The 23,142-nt window shown below is 39.6% G+C and overlaps 1 protein-coding gene across 3 annotated transcripts in view; it reads right to left on the bottom strand.

The window, feature by feature from the left end:
* GPR63 (G protein-coupled receptor 63) overlaps positions 1-23,142 on the bottom strand; it is a 61,268-nt gene that overhangs the window by 27,250 nt on the left and 10,876 nt on the right. The window contains exon 2 of one of the 3 annotated variants that reach the window (XM_051855448.2): positions 8,000-8,111. The exons of the other annotated variants lie outside the window; for them this stretch is intronic. The gene's annotated coding sequence lies outside the window, so the exon portion shown is untranslated. The remainder of the gene's footprint in view (positions 1-7,999; positions 8,112-23,142) is intronic. 3 annotated transcript variants of the gene reach the window in all.

The raw sequence follows: 23,142 nt of genomic DNA, 5'->3' as shown, positions 1-23,142 counted from the left end.
ATAAAAGACAGGGTAGACTACTGAACATGTAGTATAATTATAATTTCATTTTATGTGCATGTACACTCAAGGGAAATAATAATCCAAATGCTGAAAATAATATGTTAATGGTAGTTAGAATGTGGGGGTCTCTTTTTTCCTATGTTTCTAATATGCTTTTATTATTTTTATTGGAGGACAAAAATCATTAACTTGAATCCCAAGGAATATTTTCAATGTATTTGAAAGGAAACATAAAAACATGCCTAAATGAAAATCTAATATAGTAAAACCTCAGTGTATAAGAATTATGCTTTATAGCTGAATGACCCAGCCATCACTGAGGTTAATGCATGAACCTAGCCATCTCTCTGATGAACGTATTTCTACATGCACTGATCACTGTGTAAGCCACTTTAAATCATGCTGGGACGTTGTTATAGATGCAGATCAGAAGTATGGGACACGGCTGAAGGACTGAAAGTCAAGGCTGGCCTAGTCCTGTACATCTAGAGCTCCCAGGGATCTTCTGAATGGCTAGTTTTACCCAATGCGACACAAGACTTTCTCTGGGAGTTACTAAACTCTATGTGAAGCCCACACTGATTTTCTGCTTAGCTCTCCTATCACAAAGCAGCCGGCAGGGAGCTGTGTGTGTAAAGATGTCAGACTTTTCAAAAGACAGGTTTCATTTTACAGTACGCAGAGGATGGGGTTCCAAATACCAAGAAGATAAAGGCATATTTGGGTGCACAGGCACTTACCTCATCAGCCCCAATTCTCCTCAGGCAGTTCCTCTGATTTCGTGAGGAGTCTCTAGTTTTTAACAAAGGGATTAAATGGGAGGCTGCTCTATTTTACAGACCAGGAGTGCAAGCAGAGGGAAACAGTGCAAGTGTGGGGCACAGGTCAGCTATTCATTTTATCTCCTCCATTCATGGCACTTGGATATCACTGTGAATCCTTCTCTTCACCTAAAACATCTACTATGCCCAATGGAAATCTGTGGAAAACAAGGCATGATAAACATTTTTTTAAAATCCTCAGTTGTAAAAGTATTCTCAAAGTTTATGTTCAGAAATTGTTGAAGGACCAGCACTGTGGCATAGCATATTAAGCTGCCTCTGAAGTGCCAGCATCCAATATGGGCACTGGTTCCTGCTCCAGCTACTCCTCTTCCAATCCAGCTCTCTGCTATTGGCCAGGAAAGCAGTGGAAGATGGCTCAAGTACTTGGGCCCTTGCACTCATGTAGGAGACCTGGAAGAAGCTCCTATCTCCTACCTACGGATCAGCCCAGCTCCAGCCGTTGCAGTCATTTGGGCAGTGAACCAGTGGATGGAAGGCCTCTCTGTCTCTTCCTCTCTCTCTCTCTCTCTCTTTCTCTGTAACTCTGCCTCTCAAATAAATAAGTAAATCGAAAGAAAGAAAGAAGGAAGGAAGGGAAGGAGGGAAAAGAAAGGAAGAAAGAGAGAGAGAGAGAGAGAGAGAGAGAGAGAGAGAGAGAGAGAGAGAGAGAGAGAAATTGTTGAACCCAACTGGCTTACACTTTGTTTTTAAAGAAACTCTGTAATATTTAAGGAGAGGGCCGGCGCCGCGGCTCACTAGGCTAATCCTCCGCCTTGCGGCGCCGGCACACCGGGTTCTAGTCCCGGTCGGGGCACCGGATTCTGTCCCGGTTGCCCCTCTTCCAGGCCAGCTCTCTGCTGTGGCCAGGGAGTGCAGTGGAGGATAGCCCAGGTGCTTGGGCCCTGCACCCCATGGGAGACCAGGAAAAGCACCTGGCTCCTGGCTCCTGCCATCGGATCAGCGCAGTGCGCCGGCCGCAGCGCGCCAGCCGCAGCGCGCCAGCCGCAGCGGCCATTGGAGGGTGAACCAACGGCAAAGGAAGACCTTTCTCTCTGTCTCTCTCTCTCACTGTCCACTCTGCCTGTAAAAAAAAAAAAAAAAAAAAAAAAAAAAAAAAATTTAAGGAGAGAAAATAACTCTGCCATAAAAGGCATTTCATTTCTCCTCTGACAGATGTACATACATTCGTGAGTCTCCCTACAAGTATATTTTACTTTTGAGATGTTTTCTATTCTTTGATTTTTATCTCTGAGCAGTAGTATGGTTTATTTAAATAAGGGTGAGCCACATGATGACATATGAACATCTGCATGAGTCTACCAGATACTACATTTGGACTGAAACAAAACCCTGATGTGAAGACTGTCACTACCTGAAATGTAGGATACAAAAGAAATTATAAAATCCAACAAAAGAGAGGACATCTCTATCATTCTTTATGCTAATTCAAAGGGAAAAGAAAAAATATTTTATGCACAATGGTACTTAAAATAATCCAGCCTTGCTCACTTCTTACTTTATAGCTAAAACATACTAATATTTACTATGTTTATATATGTAATATACATACATATATATGTATACATATATATATGTATACATATATACATATATGTAATATATATATATATATATATATAAAGAGCAAGAAAGAGGGAGAGACATACAAAATCTTAGTAACTTTTCAACCAAAAGAGAAAATGTAAGGTATCATTGAATGCTAATTAGGTGCTACATGAAAGTATTTTCCAGTCAAATCATGCTTCTTTTCCTATTGCCTCTTTCCTAACAGTGGAGAACACAACAAAAAAACATTCCTGTAAGATTTCTCCCCAACTTTTCATAAGAGTGAGCTATAAGTAAAAATCTATATCACTCAGTCACCATTTAAAATTGCTCCACCTTCAGAGTTACTAATTTTGACCTCATTAAACATCTTCCACTCAATCTCTTACCTGAATTCCATCATTTGATACACAGTAATGCTGTCTCTGGATCCATTTTTAAGCCCACTGGTGCTTTTTTTTGTCCCCAAAGAAATATTTTATTTAAGGAATTCAAACTTAATGCATTTCATAAGTACAACTTCAGGAATATAGTACCTTCCCATCTTCCCATCGTACCCACCATCCCATCCACTCTCCCAATCCTCCTCCTTCTCCCTCTCCCACTCCCAGTCCCATTCTCCACTAAGATCCATTTTCAATTAAATTTATACACAGAAGACCAACACTAAGTACTATGCTAAGTAAAGAGTTCAACAATTTGCATGAAGAAACAAAACAAAACAACAAAAATGTTCAACAGTTGAGACAAGGGCTGTTCAAAGTCATTGCATCTGAAAGTTAATTTCACTTTTTTTTTTTTTTAGAAACAATTAACATTAAAGAAGCACCCTAGAAGGATACATCTTTTGCAAGCACTTATACATTATTATAATACAACTCTTTGAGGACAGAGGTCCTGCATGGGAAGTTAGTGCACAGAGACTCTTGTTTATTTAACAATTAACACTCATGTATGACATCAGTGATCACTCAAGGATCCAGATATGAGCTGCCTAGTCTATGAGCCTGCTGTTGGATCACTGACTCCTTTTTTTTTTTTTTTTTTTTTTTTTTTTTGACAGGCAGAGTGGACAGTGAGAGAGACAGAGAGAAAGGTCTTCCTTTTGCCGTTGGTTCACCCTCCAATGGCCACCACGGCCGGCGTACCATGCTGATCTGATGGCAGGAGCCAGGTACTTATCCTGGTCTCCCATGGGGTGCAGGGCCCAAGTACTTGCGCCATCCTCCACTGCACTCCCTGGCCACAGCAGAGAGCTGGCCTGGAAGAGGGGCAACCGGGACAGAATCCGGCGCCCCGACAGGGACTAGAACCCGGTGTGCCAGTGCCGCAAGGCAGAGGATTAGCCTATTGGGCCACGGCGCAGGCCCACTGACTCCTTTTTAATTTAGTCATTATTACCAGACACTCAATCCTATCCATATGATCACTTTAACACTTAAGATGGTATTTTTATCACCCAACCTAAGGGGATTTGGAGGTCCCATGGCAGGTTTTTAAACTATACCCTTATAAGTAACAATGTATTCAGAACTATACAGTTTTACGGTTACAAACTTTATACACTTCAAAATTACAACTTCAGGAACATGGTGATTCTTCCCACCGTGCCTGCCCTCCCACCTTTACCCCCTCATTTCCTCCTCCCACTCTTACTTTTTACTGAGATCTATTTTCAATTACTTCATAAACATATGTTTAACTCCATGTTAAGTAGAGTTCAGCAAATAGTATATTACAAAAAAAACTGTTTCAAAGACAAGGGCTGTTCAAGTCATTGCTTCTCAGTGTCAATTTCACTTCTACAGATTGCCTTTTAAGATGCTCTATTAGTTATCACAGATCAGGGAGAAAATATGGTATCTGTCCCTCTGAGATTGGCTTATTTCACTAAGTATGATGTTTTCCAGTTCCATCCATTTTGTTGTAAGTGACAGATTTCTTTTGTTATTTTTAATGCTGTGTAGTGTTTCATAGTGTATATATCCCATAATTTCTTTATCTAATCTTCAGTTGATGGGCATTTGGGTTGATTCCATGTCTTAACCTATTGTGAATTGAGCTGCAATAAACATGGGGTGCAAATAACTCTTTCATATGATAATTTCATTTCACTTGGGTATATTCCCAGGAGTGGGATGGCTGAGTCATATGTCAGGTCTACATTCAGATTTCTGAGGTATCTCCATACTGTCTTCCATAGTGGCTTTACCAATTTACATTTCCACCAACAGTGGATTAGGGTACCTTTTCCCCCACATCTTCACCAGCAATTACAACTGTTTGCTGATTTCTGTATGAAGCCCATTTTAACCGGGGTGAGGTGAAACCTCATGGTAGTTTTGATTTGCATTTCCCTGATGGCTAGTGACCCTGAGCATTTTTTCATGTGTCTGTCAGCCAACTGGATTTCCTCTTTTGAAAAATGTCTGTTTAAGTACTTTACCCATTACTTCACTGGGTTGCTTGCTTTGCTGTTGTTGAGTTTCTTTATATATTCAGGTTATTAATCCTTTATCAGCTGAAAAGTTTGCAAATAATTTCTCCCATTCTGTTGATTGGCTTTTCACTTTTCTGACTGTTTCTTTTGCAGTACCGAAGCTTCTCAATTTGATGCAATCCCAACTGTTAATTTTGGCTTTGACTGCTTGTGCCTCTGGGGTCTTTTCTAAGAATTCTTTGCTGATGCCAATATCTTGCTGGATTTCCCCCATGTTCTCTAATAATTGGAAGGTATCAGGTCATAGATTTAGGTCTTTAATCCACATTGAGTCGGTCTTTGTTTAAGGGGTCTTGCTTCATCTTTCTGCATGTGGAAATCCAATTTTCCCAGCACCACCTGTTGAAGAGATTATCCTTGCTCCAGGGATTGATTTTACTCCTTTGTCAAATATAAGTTGGTTGTAGATGCTTGGATTGATTTCTAGTGTTTCTATTCTGTTCATTGGTCTATCCATCAATTTTTGGGCCAGTACCAGGTTGTTTTGGTTATAACTGCCCTGTAGTATGTCTTACAATCTGGCATTGTGATGCCTCCAGCTGTGTTTTTGTTGTACAAGATTACTTTAGCTATTCTAGGTCTCTTGTGCCTCCATATGAATTTCAGTATCATTTTTGCCATATCTGAGAAGAAGGTCTTTGGTATTTTGATTGGTATCGCGTTGAATCTGTAAATCACTTTTGGAAGAAACAACATTTTGATGATATTGATTCTTCCAATCCATGAACATGGGAGATTTTTCCATTTTTTTGTATCTTCTTTTATTTCTTTAATGTTTTGTAATTCTCATCATAGAGATCTTTGACATCCATGGTTAAATTCATTCCAAGGTATTTGATTGTGTGTGTGTGTGTGTGTGTGTGTGTGAATGGGATTGATTTTGAAGTTCTTTCTCAGCCATAGCATTGTCTGTGCATACAAAGGCTGCTGGATTTTTGTGCATTGATTTTATATCCTGCTACTTTACCAAATTCTTCTGAGTTCCAATAGTCTCTTAGTGGAGTCTTTTGAATGCCCTGTATATAGAATCATGTCATCTTTAAATAGGGATAGTTTGACTTCCTCCTTCCCAATTTGTATCCCTTTGATTTTGTTTTCTTGCCTAATGGCTTTGGCTAAAACTTCCAGGACTATATTGAATAGCAATGGTGAGAGTAAACATCCTTGTCTGGTTCCAGAGCTAAATGGGAATGCTTCCAACTTTTCCCCATTCAATAGTACACCATTAGGTTTGTCATAGATTGTGCTGATTGTGTTGAGGAATGTTCCTTCTATACCCAATTTGCTTAATGTTTTCATCATGAAAGGGTGCTGTATTTTATCAAATGCTTTCTCTGCATCTATTGAGATAATCATATGGTTTTTGTTCTTTTTTTAATAACAATGGCCAATTACACTGGCTGAGTGCTTAGTTTTATTTACCAAATTCTTACTTAGTACTTTCATATTATCCAGATGTTATTCTGAGTTCATAAATATTAACAAATCAACAGCTTTAGAATGCAGACATCATAACTATCCTCATTTATAAATGAGGAAGCTGAACAACAAAGAAATTAAGTACCTTACCCAATGTCACACTTAGTAGAGGTAGAGTTAGAACCTAGGTAGGTTGGCTCTAGTTTGTGAATCACATGCAGGAGAAAACAAAGTCTTACTCGAGAATAAGAAAAAAAATCTAAATTTGTAATAATAGTTACTATTTCCTAAATATTCACCTTAACATATAATTAACACTGACAAGCCAACCTAATGTAGAAGCTCTTTTCCCCATTTTGAAGATAAATTAACAAAGGCCCAAAGAGTGACATGCTTCCAGTAGCACAACTGGTGAGAGCTGGAACTAGAACTCAAGGAACCTCAGCATCAAAGGCTGTGCTCTTGCCAAAATGCTTTGCAACCTTTCTTATCTCCCTATGGAAGAGAAGTGGACTATATTACTTGTAATGTAACAACTTACAATATTAAAAATGCAGCCCCAAGATCTAAGCTATACCCATGGTCTAGCACCTTGAGGGTTTTATTTTTAGACTAGCCTTCCCCAAAGGCTTCAACTTTTCTTCACACAATTCCCTGAGGGCCTCAGGCAGTATAAGAACAAACATCGTGTGTAATAAAGATGAAATGATCAAAAAAATAAAATGTAGGGCAGTGACTAAAACAAGGACATTTCTGTGAGCAGCATTATACTTTCACAAGTAAAAGAGCCAAAGTATGCCTAACATGAGGAAAATTCCACCTTCCTTCATAACTATTTTCATAATGCTGACTAAAAATTAAACTGGATGATTTTTTTAAACCAAACAATTGTGGGGCTGGCTGTGGCACAGCAGGTAAAAGCCACCGCCTGCAGCACCAGCATCCCATACGGACACTGGTTCAAGCCCTGGCTGCTCCATTTCGATCCAGCTCTCTGCTATGGCCTGAGAAAGCAGTAGAAGATGGCCCAAATCTTTGGGCCCCTGTACTCACATGGGAGACCCAGAAGAAGCTCCTGGCTCCTGGCTTCAGATCAGCTCAGCTCAGCGATGGAAGACCTTTCTCTCTGTCTCTACCTTTCTCTATAACTCTTTCAAATAAATAAAATGAATCTTTAAAAAAAAATCTTATGTTTATAAAGTTAATTGAAAATAGATCTTTGTAAAAAATAAGAACTGGAATAGGAGAGGGAAGAGGAAGAAGGGTGGGAGTGCAGGCAGGGTGCAGGGTGGGAAGAATCACTACATTCCTAAAGTTTTATATATGAAATGAATGAAGTTTGTAGACCTTAAATAAAAGGTTTATAGATAAAAAATAACAATAAAATAAAATTTCAAAAAAAAGTCATATTCATGCAAGCAGAGACTACAATGGTGGCTGCCTGGAGCTGGGGTAAGAAGAAAAAGAAGGTTGCTCATCAGTGAATAAAGTGTGTCATATAAGACATATATGTTCTGGGTCCGGCACTGTGGCACAGTGGGTTGACGCCCTGGCCTGAAGCACCAGCATCCTATTTGGGCGCCGGTTCGAGACCCAGCTGCTCCACTTCCATTCCAGCTCTCTGCTATGGCCTGGGAAAGCAGTAGAAGATAGAAGATAGCCCAAGTCCTTGGGCACCTGCACTCACGTGAGAGACCCAGAGGAAGCTCCTGGCTCCTGGCTTCGGATCAGCGCAGCTCCAGCCATTGCGGTCAATTGGGGAGCAAACCATCAGATGCAAGTCCTCTCTCTGTGTAACTCTGACTCTCAAATAAATAAATAAATCTTTTAAATATATATATATATATGTTCTATAAGTTCTAGTTATCTGTTGAACAATGTAATATCTAACGTTAACAAATAGTATTGTATACTAAAATAAGGAGATATCTGTCATGTTAAATGGTCTTCTGAACACACACACACATGACACATACACACACCACAAACACTGAAGAAACTTTTGGGAACTAATGGATTATGTTTAGTGCCTTGGTTGTAGAGATAGAATCACAGGTGTATACATACATACAAAATCAGTAAGACATATACATTAAATCTATGCAATGTTATACATATACATACACACGTACACACACATAAGCTAAAAAGAGGCAGGAAGATGCCTGATGACTTTAGATTTGAAGCCATCCTACTAAAACAAAAATATAGATCAATAACTAGACCAACTTTGCATACTGATAAATCACCTGAACACAGTATGACATATGGAAATATCTTCAAGGGCTTTCCGCTCCTATCTTTACTTATTTTTAATGTGATCTGCTTCATGTTAATCAGATACCAAGAAAACATATAAAAAAGAGACAAAACCTTTGCTTCTAAAATTCCTGAAACAACTCTGTAAACATCGATAGATAAAACAATTATCTTTACACCTATTACTGTAATAAGCCTTTAATATCAGATGCTTGAATTCTCATTTGTCAATACAGTCAATGTTACACTTTAAAATCAATGAAAAAAATAATCTATATTTAGAGGAAAATCACAAATAGAAGATGCAAAAGACTATCCTTTGAAACAATGTTCAATCTCACTAAAATAGAAGTTTAAATTGAAACAAAAATGCAACGTTACGCTTTCCCTAGTACATTTTCAAAGGTTTAAAGAAGATGGAAATAATTCAAGCTGATGCTCCACCAACAGAAATGAAATATTACAGAAATTCAGGAAGCTGTATAATGCCCAGGAACTTCAGGGCAAGACAAGCTGCCCCAGACCAACACCCCCACCAAGAACACCAAATAAGGTGGGTAATTATTTTAAACCTCTGAAGATTTCTTTTTTTACTATAAACACTTTTATTTAGTAAATATAATTTTCCAAAGTACAGTTTATGGATTACAATGGCTTTTTATTTCTAAGAGCTAACAAAGTAGGGAGGACTTCAAAGCCAAGATCTCAGAAAGAAGGAAAGCATGGAAAAGTGACGCAGCTCTACACTCTGGGATACTTTTTCCCTGAAGGCAGGAGCCAATTCTAAAAAGCAGGCTCAGAGCGCTTCTCAAAGCAGCTGAAAAGCTGAGAGCCTGGAAAGTGGCAGCTGAAAGTCTTAAAGGCAGCTGAGATGCTTGAAAGTTGAGTAAAAGAGGCAGCTGGGAGGTTGAAAAGCTGAGCAGAGCACAGCCTTAAGGGGCAGGAAGCTGGCATTCAGGGTCCACAGAAGAGTAAGAGATTACTTCTAAAGACTTCGCTCTTAGAAGAGGCTAGGACAGAAATTAGAGTCCTCATAATGGAATACCAGCCTCTGATTAGCTCAACTTCAAGTTTCTTAATCTTCATTAGGTTTCCAAACCACTTTTTTTTTTTTTCAAAGATTTATTTATTATTTTTTTGAAAGGCAGAGTTACAGAGAAGCAGAGAGAAAGAGGGAAAGAGAGAGAAAGTCTTCCATCCACTGGTTCATTCCCCTAATGGTCACAATGCTGGAAGTGGGCCAATTTGAAGCCAGGAGCTTCCTGTGGGTCTCCCAGGCAGGTGCAGGGGCCAAAGGACTTGAGCTATCTTCCCCGCCTTTCTAGGCCACAGCAGAGAGCTGGATAGGAAGTGCAGCAGCCGGGACTCAAACTGGCACCCACATGGGATGCTCAAACTGCAGGTGGAGACTTTACCCACTATCCCACAGCACAAACCCCAAATCACATTTATTTTTAAGATGCAAATAAAGTAGCAGGCATGTCACAGCAGGTTCAGCAGTTGCTTAGGATACCTGCATCCCATATCAGAGTGCCTGTTCAAGTCCAAGGGACTCCTCACTTCCAATTAACCATCCTGCCAATTCACCTGGGAGGCACCTAAGCACTTGGGTTCCCACCACCCTCATGGGAGACCCGGATGGAGTTCTGGGCTCCTGGTTTCAGTCCCAGTCTTGGCTGTTGAAGGCATTCAAGGAGTGAACCGGACGGATCCCTTGTCTCCCCTTTCTCTCTTTCTCTCTGTCACTGCCTTTCAAATAAATAAATAAATCTTTTTTAAAAAGGCACTAGAGATAGAGATTTATAAAGTTGACCAAAAGGCATAATCATGAGAAGGCAAAGATAAGTCAGAAGGCAGAATCACATAGCTGATAAAGATTTACACCTTGAATGTATGTGTGTGTGTATGTATGCTGATATATGCATAAGAAAAAGACCACCCACTTGAAAGATGAACAAAGGAGTTAAACAAATGTTCATAAAGATATCCAAAAAAGAAATTTCCACAGCATATATAAAGGTGTTCTCCCTCACCACTCATTAGGAAAATACAAATAAAAATCACATGACACAAATCCAGCAGAAAAACTTTAAAAAAGGAAAATACCAAATGTCAGTGAAAATATGGTGAAAATGGAACTTCCATACATTGCTATTGGAAAAATTAATAACTACAGGAAGTAGTTTGCTATTTACAGTAAATGTATTGTCATGTCTGCAGCACTATTTGAAACAACCAAATAATTGATTAGCAAAAAATATCCATCAAAAGTAGAAATACTCAGGGGCCAGCATTGTGGTTCAGTGGGTACATGCAACACCAGCATACCATATGGGCACCAGCTGGCATCCCGGCTGCTCCACTTCCAATCCAGCTTCCTGCTAATACACCTGGGAAAGCAGTGGAAATTGGCCCAAGTGCTTGGGCCCCTAAGCATAATCTTAACCACTGTATCCAGCACCCACCTCTGTGTACTACTTTTTTTCAGATTTCACTGTTATGCCTTTACAATTTGTGCATCTTCGTATTTGTATATAAAACTCCGAAAAGTTTATTAAGCATAATAAGCATTTTAAAATTTTCTGGGAGCCAGCATTGTAGCATAGCAGATTAAGCCTCTGCCTGCAATGCCAGCATTCTATATGCCATTTCGAGACCTGGCTGCTCCGCTTCCAATCCATCTTCCTGCTAACACAGCTGGGAAAGCAGGGTAAGATGGCCCACGTGTTTGGGCCCCTGTACTCACATGGGAGACCCAGAAGAAGCTCCAGAATGGCCATTTGGGAAGTGAGCCAACAGATAGAAGTGCTCTCTCTCGCTCGCTCGCTCACTCACTCTCTCTGTCTCTCCATCTCTCTCTCTCTGAAACTATGGCTTTCAAATAAACAAAAAATAAATTTTTTAAAAGAAACTTTCTGGAAATTTTAGTTTTAAGGGTCTACTCAAGAAGTATTTTTAAATGTTATTTAGAAGTTTATGTAATTAAAATATATATAAAACCTTTAAGACCTTGGGTTAATAACACCAAAAGAATAGTCTAGAGACCGGCGCTGTGGCACATTGGGTTAAAGCCCTGGCCTGAAGCGCCAGCACCCCATATAGGCGCCGGTTCCAGTCCCGGCTGCTCCTCTTCCAATCTAGCTCTCTGCTATGGCTGCGATAGCAGTAGAAGATGGCCCAAGTCCTTGGGCCCCTGCACCCGCATGAGAGACCCAGAAGAAGCTCCTGGCTCCTGGCTTCCAATTGGCACAGCTCCGGCCATTGCAGCCATCTGGGGAGTGAACCAACGGATGGAAGACCTCTATGTCTCTCTCTCTCTGCCTCTCTTCTCTCTGTGTAACTCTGACTTTCAAATAAATAAAATAAATCTTTAAAATAGTCTATAAAAGAAAACATGGGAGGCCGGCACCGTGGCTCAATAGGCTAATCCTCCACCTGTGGCGCCTGCACACCGGGTTCTTGTCCCGGTCGGGGCACCGGATTCTGTCCCAGTTGCTCCTCTTCCAGGCCAGCTCTCTGCTGTGGCCCGGGAAGGCAGTGGAGGATGGTCCTGCACCCCATGGGAGACCAGGAGAAGCACCTGGCTCCTGGCTTCGGATCAGCGCGGTGCGCCGGCCGCAGCAGCCATTGGAGGGTGAACCAACGGAAAAGGAAGACCTTTCTCTCTGTTTCTCTCTCTCACTGTCCACTCTGCCTGTCAAAAAAAAAAAAAAAAATTAAAAAAGAAAAGAAAACATGAGTAACTTGAACCTCATCAAAATTCAACATTTTGTACTTCAAAATACATTAAGAAAAATGAAAAGCCAAACAACAGACTGAAAGTATGAGGTTATCTGAAAAAAATGTAGAAAAATTTTTACAGCAAAATAAACATCTTTCAATCTCATTTTTCACACTTTTAAAAGTCCCTTCATATTTGCAAAACACACCCCAAATAAAAAGCTTGTATCGAGAATTAAAAGTTACACTTGTAACTCAATAATACTTGAACAACCTAACCGGAAAGAATGAAAGATAGTGACATTTCAAAAAAGATGATATATATAAATGATAAATAAGAACACAGAAAGAATATTCAATATCATTGTCATAAAGAAATGTACCATGATGAGGAATGGGCATTTGGTTTAGTGGCTGAGATGCCATTTGGAACACTTACATCCCATATCGGGGGGCCTGAGTTAGAATACCCACCCTACTTCAATTCCAGCATCCTGGTTTTATGTACCCTAGGAAGCAGCAGGTGATGGCTCAAGTAGCTGTGTGCCTGCCATCCATATGGGAGCTCTGGATTGAATTCCAGGTGCCTGGCTTCAGCCTGGCCCAGCTCTGGCCATTGCAGACAATTGGGGAGTGAATCAGAGGATGAAGATTTCTCACTGTCTGTCTATGTCTCTGTCTCTCTCTCCATCGCTTTGTCTTTCAAATATAAAGAAAGAAAGAAATGTATGCTATGTGGATCTCACCACAATACAAATAAATAAATAGATAATAAAACCACAATGAACTACTATGCCCTCTAGAATGGCCACCATAAGTAAGAGACAATAAGAAGTACCAGTGAGGATACGGAGAAATGGGAACCCTTATACTTTGCTGGTGGAAATGTAAAATGGTAGAATGACTTTGGAAAACACTGATAGTTTCTCAAACATAAATATAAGACTACCAATACAACCTAGAAATATCACTCTTAGGTGCCTAATTAAGAGAATTAAAATTTATGTCCACACAAGAATGGACATAGCAGCATTAGTCATAAGCTTAAAGCCAGAAACAACCTAAATATTCATAAACTGTGAATGGACAAAATATAGTGTACCTGTATAATGGAATACCATTCAACAATAAAAAGAATAAAGTACAGATATTTGTTAAATCATGGATGAGCTTCAAAAATATTATGGTAAGCAAAAGAAATCACAATAAGTCATGATATATTATATAATTCCATTTATAGGAAGTATACAGGAAATGCAATTATCTAGAGACAGACAGTTGGTTAGCAGTTGCCTGGGGATAGGGGAAGGAATGAGGATTAGCTATAAATACATACAGGGATCTTACTAGGGGAAAGAAAATGTTTTAAAACTGAATATAGTGGTGATTGTACCACTTGGTAAAATTACTAAATACTACTGACTTATATACTCGAAATGGCTAAATTTTATATGCTCAAAATGGCTAAATTTTAAGATATGTAAAATACATCACAATAAAGCTGTTTTTAAAAATTCATGTGCATGATTGCAAGAAACTGGAATTACTCTGAAGGTTCACATTCAAGAAAGCATATTAAGTTCTGTGATTTATATAACAAAATGCAATATAGCATTAAAACTACTTTTGAAGCACATAAAGTGACATAAAATATTATGGTAGCACACTGAGTGAATAAAACAGTTTCAAAACTGCATATTACTATGTTTTTACTATGTGTTTTTTTAATTAAAAGGATTAGAAGGAAACATTAAAATATTAACCAATATTTCTGACCAGTAAGATTATCAGTAGTACATCTTTTCTGATTTCTGTCTTTTCCAAATCTTGAAAATGAGTACCAAGTTTTCTGATACTTAGAAAAAAATCACCTTGAACATTTTCATATATTATAAAAACATGAGTACTGCAAAAAGTCCATGTGAAATGGAATTAAAAGATAATATGGGCCAGCGCTGCAGCTCACTAGGCTAATCCTCCGCCTTCCTGCGCCGGCACACTGGGTTCCAGTCCTGGTCGGGGTGCCGGATTCTGTCCCAGTTGCCCCTCTTCCAGGCCAGCTCTCTGCTGTGGCCAGGGAGTGCAGTGGAGGATGGCCTAAGTCCTTGGGCCCTGCACCCGCATGGGAGACCAGGAGAAGCACCTGACTCCTGCCATCAGATCAGCGCGGTGCGCTGGCCGCAGCGCGCCGGCTGTGGCGGCCATTGGAGAGTGAACAAACGGCAAAAGGAAGACCTTTCTCTCTGTCTCTCTCTCTCTCATTGTCCACTCTGCCTGTCAAAAAAATATAAATAAAATAAAATAAATAAAAGATAATATGTATCTTCCATGAACTTTCTGAAGATCCCTCACGTACATTCATATTTCCTATCAAAAACCATAATATATATTCTTAAAAAAGATCTCTACTCCTTACAAGACATGAGAGAAGCAAAGTAAGCATTCTTCTGCCTATTTCCTCCACTCCTGCTCTGGTTTAGATAAACTACAGTTTGAGTGTTCCCCAAGGTTTCAGATGTTGAAATGTTTATCTCTATTGTGAGATGTAGTAAGAGAGTAGAAACTTAATTTAACTATGCTGTGTAAAGTGATTAGGATTGGGCGAGGCATTAGGTTGAAACCCCCATAATTGAATGCTGGTGGCTTTAAGCAAAGAGGCACACTCATGCACACTCCCTGTCTCTTGTCATACGATACTCTGTGCTGCCTCAGGACACTACCAACAAGAAAACCCTTAGCAGAGAAAGCCCTTAGACTTGTACCTCCCAACCAAGAGCCAAAATAATTTCCTTTTATTTATAAAGTAGCCTGCCTCAGGTATTTCATTATAGTTAACAAAAACATCCAACTAATACAACTCCATATTTCCTGCAATTATTTACCAAGTAATCTAGAAAAGTGTGCCTATCCTCTTACTGATCTCTCGATCATCTTCCTGTTTCCCACAAACACTCCTTCAAAATCAACTCAATTTTATAGAACAAAAGCAAAAACAAAACGAATAAAATACTCCACTTGTTTTTGTTATTTTCATGCTATTTCACAAGAGTAGCTTTTAGTTTTGGTTATTTTAATCCAACTTTGAAGTTAATCTGAATTTCTGGGTAAAGTTCAGTTTTCCATTCTACTTTCTTAACCTGTTCCCTTAGCAACTATGTAACCCATCTGGTCCCATATTCCTATCTAAAGGAATATTGGATATTTAATTTTCTTTAATAGAAACAAAGTCAGTACACATATCCAAGCCCTTAAAAATTAGTTTATCTAAGTAAACTGGGTGTGTCTACCACCATGGGCAGGGAAGTCTTGATGAGAATATGATGCCCAATGTGGTATTTCTTTAAAAACGCGGGTACTCTCTTCTCCACTGCATCTCAATACAAATAATTTGGGCGTGTTCTCTGGAGGGAATAAAAAGTCCCTCAGGCCAAAATAACCTATCTATTGAGCACACTCTTCCTGCAGACACTCACTATGACCACCCTGGCCGTGACCAGAGTATTTGGCTGCCATTTTTGAAGTGTACCATTGGGCACGTTACTTAACTTCAGGTTCCTCATCAGAAAAACAGAGATGATTGCAGTGTGACTTAGCACATGAAGCCGGTGTAAGGTTTAAATGTGATGGCAGGGGCTGGTGCTGTGGTTCAATGGGTTGACACCCTGGCCTGAAGCTCCAGCAGCCAGCGCCAGTTCAAGACCCAGCTACTCTACTTCCCATCCAGCTCTCTGCTATGGCCCAGGAAAGCAGTAGAAGATGGCCCAAGTCCTTGGGCCCCTGCACCCATGTGGGAAACCTGGAAGAAGCTCCTGGCTTCTGGCTTCAGATCGGCACAGCTGAAGGCCAACTGAGGAGTGAACTAGTGGATGGAAGACCTCTCTCGCCCTCTCTCTCTCTCTCTCTCTCTGTCTCTCTGCCTCCACCTCTCTCTGTGTAACTCTTTCAAATAAATAAATAAATCTTAATTAATAAATAAATAAAAATGCGACAGCAAATGTGAAGTACTGACATAGTGCTCAGAAAATATGAACTAGAAGCTTTACTTAGGACAGAAATGACAGCCATGTTCTCATGACACCAACACTTCAGTGACATCCAGGATTCTACTCAAAATGACTATTTTTCTATATTTCACTCCAAAGGGAATTTAAACCTATTCCTCACCTCAAGATTCTGTGATTTTGACATGATACCTCTGCTTTCCTTCCTCTAACTTCCTTTACTTCATAAAAATTACTTTCAATAATCTCTTTCCAAAGCAAAAATGATGCAGGTGTTCTTTTTCTTTCCATAGCTTTAAATATGGGTAAAGTCTATATATTATTATCTAGACTTTACAAACCAGGTACAATAACCATGTCTGGTTTACTCCTATATCTCAAGATGCAATTAAAGTGTAGCTTACTGGTTTTCAGAACAATACTTTTTGTTGTAATTATCCCTATGAGTTCCAGCTAAGTCAAATAAATATATCTAAAGCATCAATCACGTATGAGACACTAAGCTAGCTGTTTGAGATCCATATATGACATGTTATCTATTAAAAACAAGTAGGTGGCACTTATGTAGACCCCATGATCTCTTCTTTCTTCTTACTCATGAACAATGTCACTGCCTGAAATGGTTCAGACATAATCTCTAGGCCTAACACAGACGCGTCTGGTAGACTCCGTATGCTACCACCCACCTTACCACCATCAAGGAGGCACATTTTCTCCTACAATATAATAGAATTTTCATAGAATACAGAATCAGAAAACCTTAACAACATCACCAGAAACTTCAAACAATTATTGTATATAAAACAAAGATATAAAACATATACATGTTCTGTTAAAAAAATCAAAGGATAGATTATGCATAGTGAAATAAGCCAGTCCCAAAAAAAGACAAATAGCATGTGTTTTCCCTGATTTGTGGTAACTAATATAAAGAGCACACAAAAGCAATGTATAAGAGTGAAACTGACATTTTGATATTTGATTATTCTTTACAGCCCTTGTCTATAACGCCTGAGGAATAGTGGTTTTTCTACTTACTACTTGTAGAATTATTTATTTTGTGGAGAATTAAGTTTGTGATTATAAAACAAATTGAAAGTATGTCATTGCAAAAATTAAAAAGAAAATAAGAAAGGAAGGAGGAGGAAAGGTAGGAGTGACAGAGGGAAGGAGAGTAGAGTGGTAAGTATCATTATGTGCCTAAAACTGTATATAAGAAATCTGTTCCCTTTATATAATTAAAAAAAAAAAAAAAGGCATGAAGCCAGGCAAATGGTTCAGTAGTTAAGCTGTTGCTTGGGATATTGCATCCTGTAACACAGTGCCTGGTTTGAAGTCCCAGCTCCACTCCCAATTCCAGCTTCCCTCTAACACACATCCTAGGAGACAGCAGGAGATGGCTCAAATGGTTGTTTCCCTATCACCCATATAGGAGATCTGGATTGAGTTCCAGTTCCTGCATTTGGCCTAGGCCAGTCCTGACTATTACAGGTATTTTGAGAGTGAACCAGTAGGGAGATCTTTCTCTCCCACTTGAATAAATGCAAATAAATCAAAGGATGGATCCTTGGTCCTTTGGTCTTCCAGTATGTAAATGCAATTTGTCACCATAGAAAATTTCAATAAAGAAGACAAAGGAAACTTGCAACCACTAATCCTGAGTGGGAAGCAAGAAAATAACACAACAGAATTAAAGATCATTCTGCTCTTTGTACATCACTTCAAAATAGGACTGCTGAAGACAGCAACACTGACTCATTCTCAGAAATAATGGCAGAACTGTTTTGACCTTGATTCAATAGCATGATCAAAACAATTCTGGTTAACTTGGGAAAATTCTGAAAAATGTAAAGCTCGTACTTTAAATACTTGAAACTCTAAGAATTGAGACATTAGTTTAAATATTCAAAGTGGCCACAAGACAAAGACAAAGGAAATGTGAAAAGTCATCTGAAATCACCTTCACTTTCATACCTTGCCCTGAAACCCAGTCTTCCACCAAGCTATTCAGGAATATTATATAAATCCTTGACATATGGCCTTTAAATTAAGTTATATACTTCTTTAAATTCATTCCCTTCTTTCCTGCCTTTAACAGTTCCTAAGAACCTGATCTAAGTTAGCTTCTCACTAAGCACTCACACAATAAAAAACAAAACAGATCTCCTGATTTTATGTAAGTTACAAGGTAAGTGGGGAGACTTAACCTACACACACAATAACCACTGGGTTATCCACGTGGTTATTGAGAACAATTTCTCATCATGCATCACAAAACTCACAAGGGAGACACGGTCCAGGGGGAGGTTGCAGAGTTTATTTGTTACTGAATTTCCAACTTATCGTATCATGAGTTACTACCACTCACTATGATCACTGCCATCAGCCCTCTGGTCCCATAAACCAAGAATAATGGATCAGTAAAAGCTTGGCAAGTTCACAAAGTGCTGATGCAACTGACCACTGGTAAGAACAAGGACCTACAGGGAACTCAGTGACCCAGTGTCAACTGTACACACAATAGTGAGAACAGCAATTCCTGCTTTTCATCTACACACGAAAAAAGGGAAAGAAAAGCATTAAATCCTGCTATACAAATATCACTGCATACACTTTTGTGGCATTTTCTGTTTTATTATACCTCACTCATGCACAGTTTCCATTTGATTTCTTCTAGCAGACATGGCCCATGACAGAGTGACCAACACCACAAAGCAGTGCATATAAGCATGTGCGTGTATGTGTGTGTGCACTCAATACATATTCAACAATGTTAAGAACCAGTGCACTTCATGGCCAAAATATAGTTTGTTTAATGGCTGATGAAACAAATGTAAATTCCTTTTCATATGCAAAATATTTATGATGCTAGCATTGAGCTTAAAAAAAGGAATTTAACATGGTTCTAAGAAAATTTCCATTCTTACAAGGGGTACAAACTAAATGAAAACTTTATATAGTGTGGTTTTTAACATGAGCATCCCTATCTCCCCATTAATTTAATTTTGTCTACTACCATTTTGCAGTCAAAACTCAAAAAACTGGAGGAAACAGAAAACTACACATAACCAGAAGTATCTTTCAAGCGGGAAGATCAAACCACATAGTTTAAAATAAGGTACTGGTACTAACTACTGAGAGAACAAAAGGTAAAATGACTATAAGCAAAACGAAGCTTGGGGCTCAGGAAGAGAAACTGCCAATACCAGTATTCTTTTTTTTTTTTTTTTACAGGCAGAGTAGACAGTGTGAGAGAGAGAGAGAAAGGTTTTCCTTTTGCCGTTGGTTCACCCTCCAATGGCCACCGCAGCCAGAGCACTGCGGCCAGCACACCGCGCCTATCCGAAGGCAGGAGCCAGGAGCCAGGTGCTTTTCCTGGTCTCCCATGGGGTGCAGGGCCCAAGTACTTGGGCCATCCTCCACTGCACTCCCTGGCCACAGCAGAGAGCTGGCCTGAAGAGGGGCAACCAGGACAGAATCCGGTGCCCCAACCGGGACTAGAACCCGGTGTGCCGGCACCGCAAGGCGGAGGATTAGCCTAGTGAGCCACGGCGCCGGCCCAATACCAGTATTCTATATAGAATTTCAAATTTGGCCGGTGCCATGGCTCACTAGGCTAATCCTCCACCTGCGGCACCAGCACTCTGGGTTCTAGTCCCGGTCAGGGCGCCAGTTCTGTCCCAGTTGCCCCTCTTCCAGGCCAGCTCTCTGCTATAACCTAGGAGGGCAGTGGAGGATGGCCCAAGTACTTGGGCCCTGCACCCAAATGGGAGACCAGGAGGAAGCACCTGGCTCCTGGCTTCGGATCGACACAGCGCCCAGCCGTAGTGGCCATTTGGGGGGGTGAACCAACAGAAGGAAGACCTTTCTCTCTGTCTTTCCCTCTCACTGTCTAACTCTGCCTGTCAAAAAAAAAAAAAAAAAAAAGAAAAGAAAAAAATAATTTCAAATTTATCAATGGAGGAAAATTACAAACTATAAAATTTAAATTAGAGGGGCCAGCACTGTAACATAGCAGGTAAAGCTGCCACCTGCAGTGCTGGCATCCTATATGAGTGCCAGTTCGAGCCCCAGCTGCTCCAATTCCCATCCAGCTCTCTGCTATGGCCTGGGAAAGCCGTGGAAGATGGCCCAAGTCCTTGGGTCCCTGTACCCACGTGGGAGACCAAGAAGAAGCTCCTGGCTCCTAGCTCCAGATTGGCACAGCTCCACCGTTGCGGCCAAACGTGGAGTGAACTAGCGGATGGAAAACCTCTCTCTCTCTGCCTCTGCCTCTCTTTCTCTCTGTGTGTATCTCTGACTCTCAATAAATAAATAAATCTTTTAAAAATTCAAATTAGAAAAGTAAGCATTTTACTATCATATCTTTAAACATTCACATCTGCTTTTTATTTTCAAAAGCAAACACCTATAGTAGTTAGTTACAAATTGCTTCTAACCTCAATAACAAAGATAATCTATTTTATACATGTCTACAATCTCAGAAATAAAAGTTTCTTTCTACAAATCATTTGAGATTTGGGATTACAGGACTTAATTTGTCAGAGACCCCTACAACAACCAGGCACTTCAAAGGACCATATTTGCCATTTTGATCATATTTGTTACAGGTGAACAAGAAATAAACTCCACCATGCTAAAAGGAACAGAAATGAAAACTGTAGTTATTGATCTGTGGGCTCAATAGATGAGGAAAAATAATATCCACAGAGGATTTAAAATCATAAGCTAGCCCTGATAATTATTAAAAAAAATTCTCAGCCGGCGCCGCGGCTCACTAGGCTAATCCTCCGCCTAGCAGCGCCGGCACACCAGGTTCTAGTCCCGGTAGGGGCGCCGGATTCTGTCCCGGTTGCCCCTCTTCCAGGCCAGCTCTCTGCTGTGGCCAGGGAGTGCAGTGGAGGATGGCCCAAGTACTTGGGCCCTGCACCCCATGGGAGACCAGGAAAAGCACCTGGCTCCTGGCTCCTGCCATCGGATCAGCGCGGTGCGCCGGCCACAGCGCGCGGTCCGCGGCAGCCATTGGAGGGTGAACCAACGGCAAAAGGAAGACCTTTCTCTCTGTCTCTCTCTCTCACAGTCCACTCTGCCTGTCAAAAAAAAAAAAAAAAAAAAATTCTCAAGCAGAAATGTTAGATGTGTACAGGTCAGTACAACAGCCCAGCTAGTTACAGAAGCAAACACATTTCCCCAGTTGAGGAACTCACCTTCAACCCAGACTTTAAAGAATTACAAGAATCCAAGGAAAGGGATAAAAAAATCACAAAATTTCAAAACATTAAATGTAAAAGAGAGGGGAATGAAAGACAGAAGCAAATCTAAATTAAGACTTTGTTTATGAGAATTACTAAACAAAAAATACAAAATAAAAAAATTATAAACATTAGAAATTATGAGCAGGAGACAAGTGAGTTTGAAAAAGTAGCAAATAAAGTTCAGAAATGAAAAATATAATAACTGATATAACAAATTAAATCAGCACAGGGGTTTATTAGATATATCTAAAGTGAATGAATAAACAATGAGTTAAAATAGAAGAAATTCTCCTGAATGCAATAGAGAAAACAATGAAAGGTAAGGGGGAAAAGAGATCAGGACAAACAAGGTTACAGAATAGCTAACACAAATGCAACTGGAGCTCCAGTATAAGATAATAAAGTAATAAAAATATTTATAAGTAGAAGTTTACAGAGCTCCTGAAAAATGCTAGTTCTCAAATGTAGCCCATTTAATACCAAAGGGAATTTTTCTTTAAAATTCATATCCAGATGAAATATGAGATTGAAAACTCAAAACAGAGAGAAAGATAGAAACTGGCTTTATCTTTAAGGAGAGAGGGAATACTTTCAAAATATCTTAGGGAAACAGGGAGGAAGAATTCTTAGAATTCTTCAACAGAATTGTATCTACAAGGCACATTGAATCTGTTAAAAACTAATCAAAATTGTTCAAAAATTTAAATATGAAAATAACATGGACAAAAAATTTCAGGTAGCAAACATTGCCTTGTACTCATCTATAACCTGCGTCTTCTAGAAACCAATGCATTAGAGCATGAAATAAATAAGTTTCAAAGATAGAAAAAAAAAAAAAAAAAGGAGGAACCAGAGTTTGGAAAAGGCAGATTGCCCAAGAAAGGAAAAGGAATGGGCTTGGCTGCTTATTTGTCAGTGGAGACAGCAAAATTCGGAAGATAACTGAAAGGCATTTTTTGATGTGTTGAAAGAAATGAACTGACAAATAGAATTTAATACCAGGGAATCACTCTCTCAAGAAAGAAGGTGAATGAAAAAGATTGTCACAAATAAGCAAAAATCAAATCTTTCCTTCTCTCTCTCTCTCTCTCTCTCTCTCACACACACACACACACACACACACACACACATACACACACACACACAACCAATAAAAGGAAAAAAATATACACCAGGTAAAAGAAAAGTTATCCCCAACAGAAGATCTGATACATAAGAAGGAATGGTGAAACAGGATACTGATAAATAAGTGGTTAAATACCACGGATACTATATACAACAATAAAATGTCTAACTTGGAAAAAAGCAGTGTAGAACAGTGACACATAAGTTGTAACTGGTATCATAACAGTTAAAACATTCTTAGAAATTTGTATGCATGTATTTATTTTTCTTTGAAAGGTAGAGCAACAGAGAGAGAGCCACAGAGAGGGACAGAGAGATTTTCTATCCACAGATTCATTCCCTAAATGCTGCAACAGCCAGAGTTGAGTCAGGCTGAAGACTGGAGCTAGGAACTCTATCTGGGTCTCCCATGTGGATAACAGGAACCCAAACACTTGAGGCATAACCTGCTGCCTTCCAGGGTGCACATT

The sequence above is a fragment of the Oryctolagus cuniculus genome, chromosome 5, assembly GCF_964237555.1.
Source record: "Oryctolagus cuniculus chromosome 5, mOryCun1.1, whole genome shotgun sequence".
Lineage (NCBI taxonomy): Eukaryota > Metazoa > Chordata > Mammalia > Lagomorpha > Leporidae > Oryctolagus > Oryctolagus cuniculus.
Note: the sequence above shows the minus strand (reverse complement) of the source record. Positions and strands in the feature narration are given on the sequence as shown.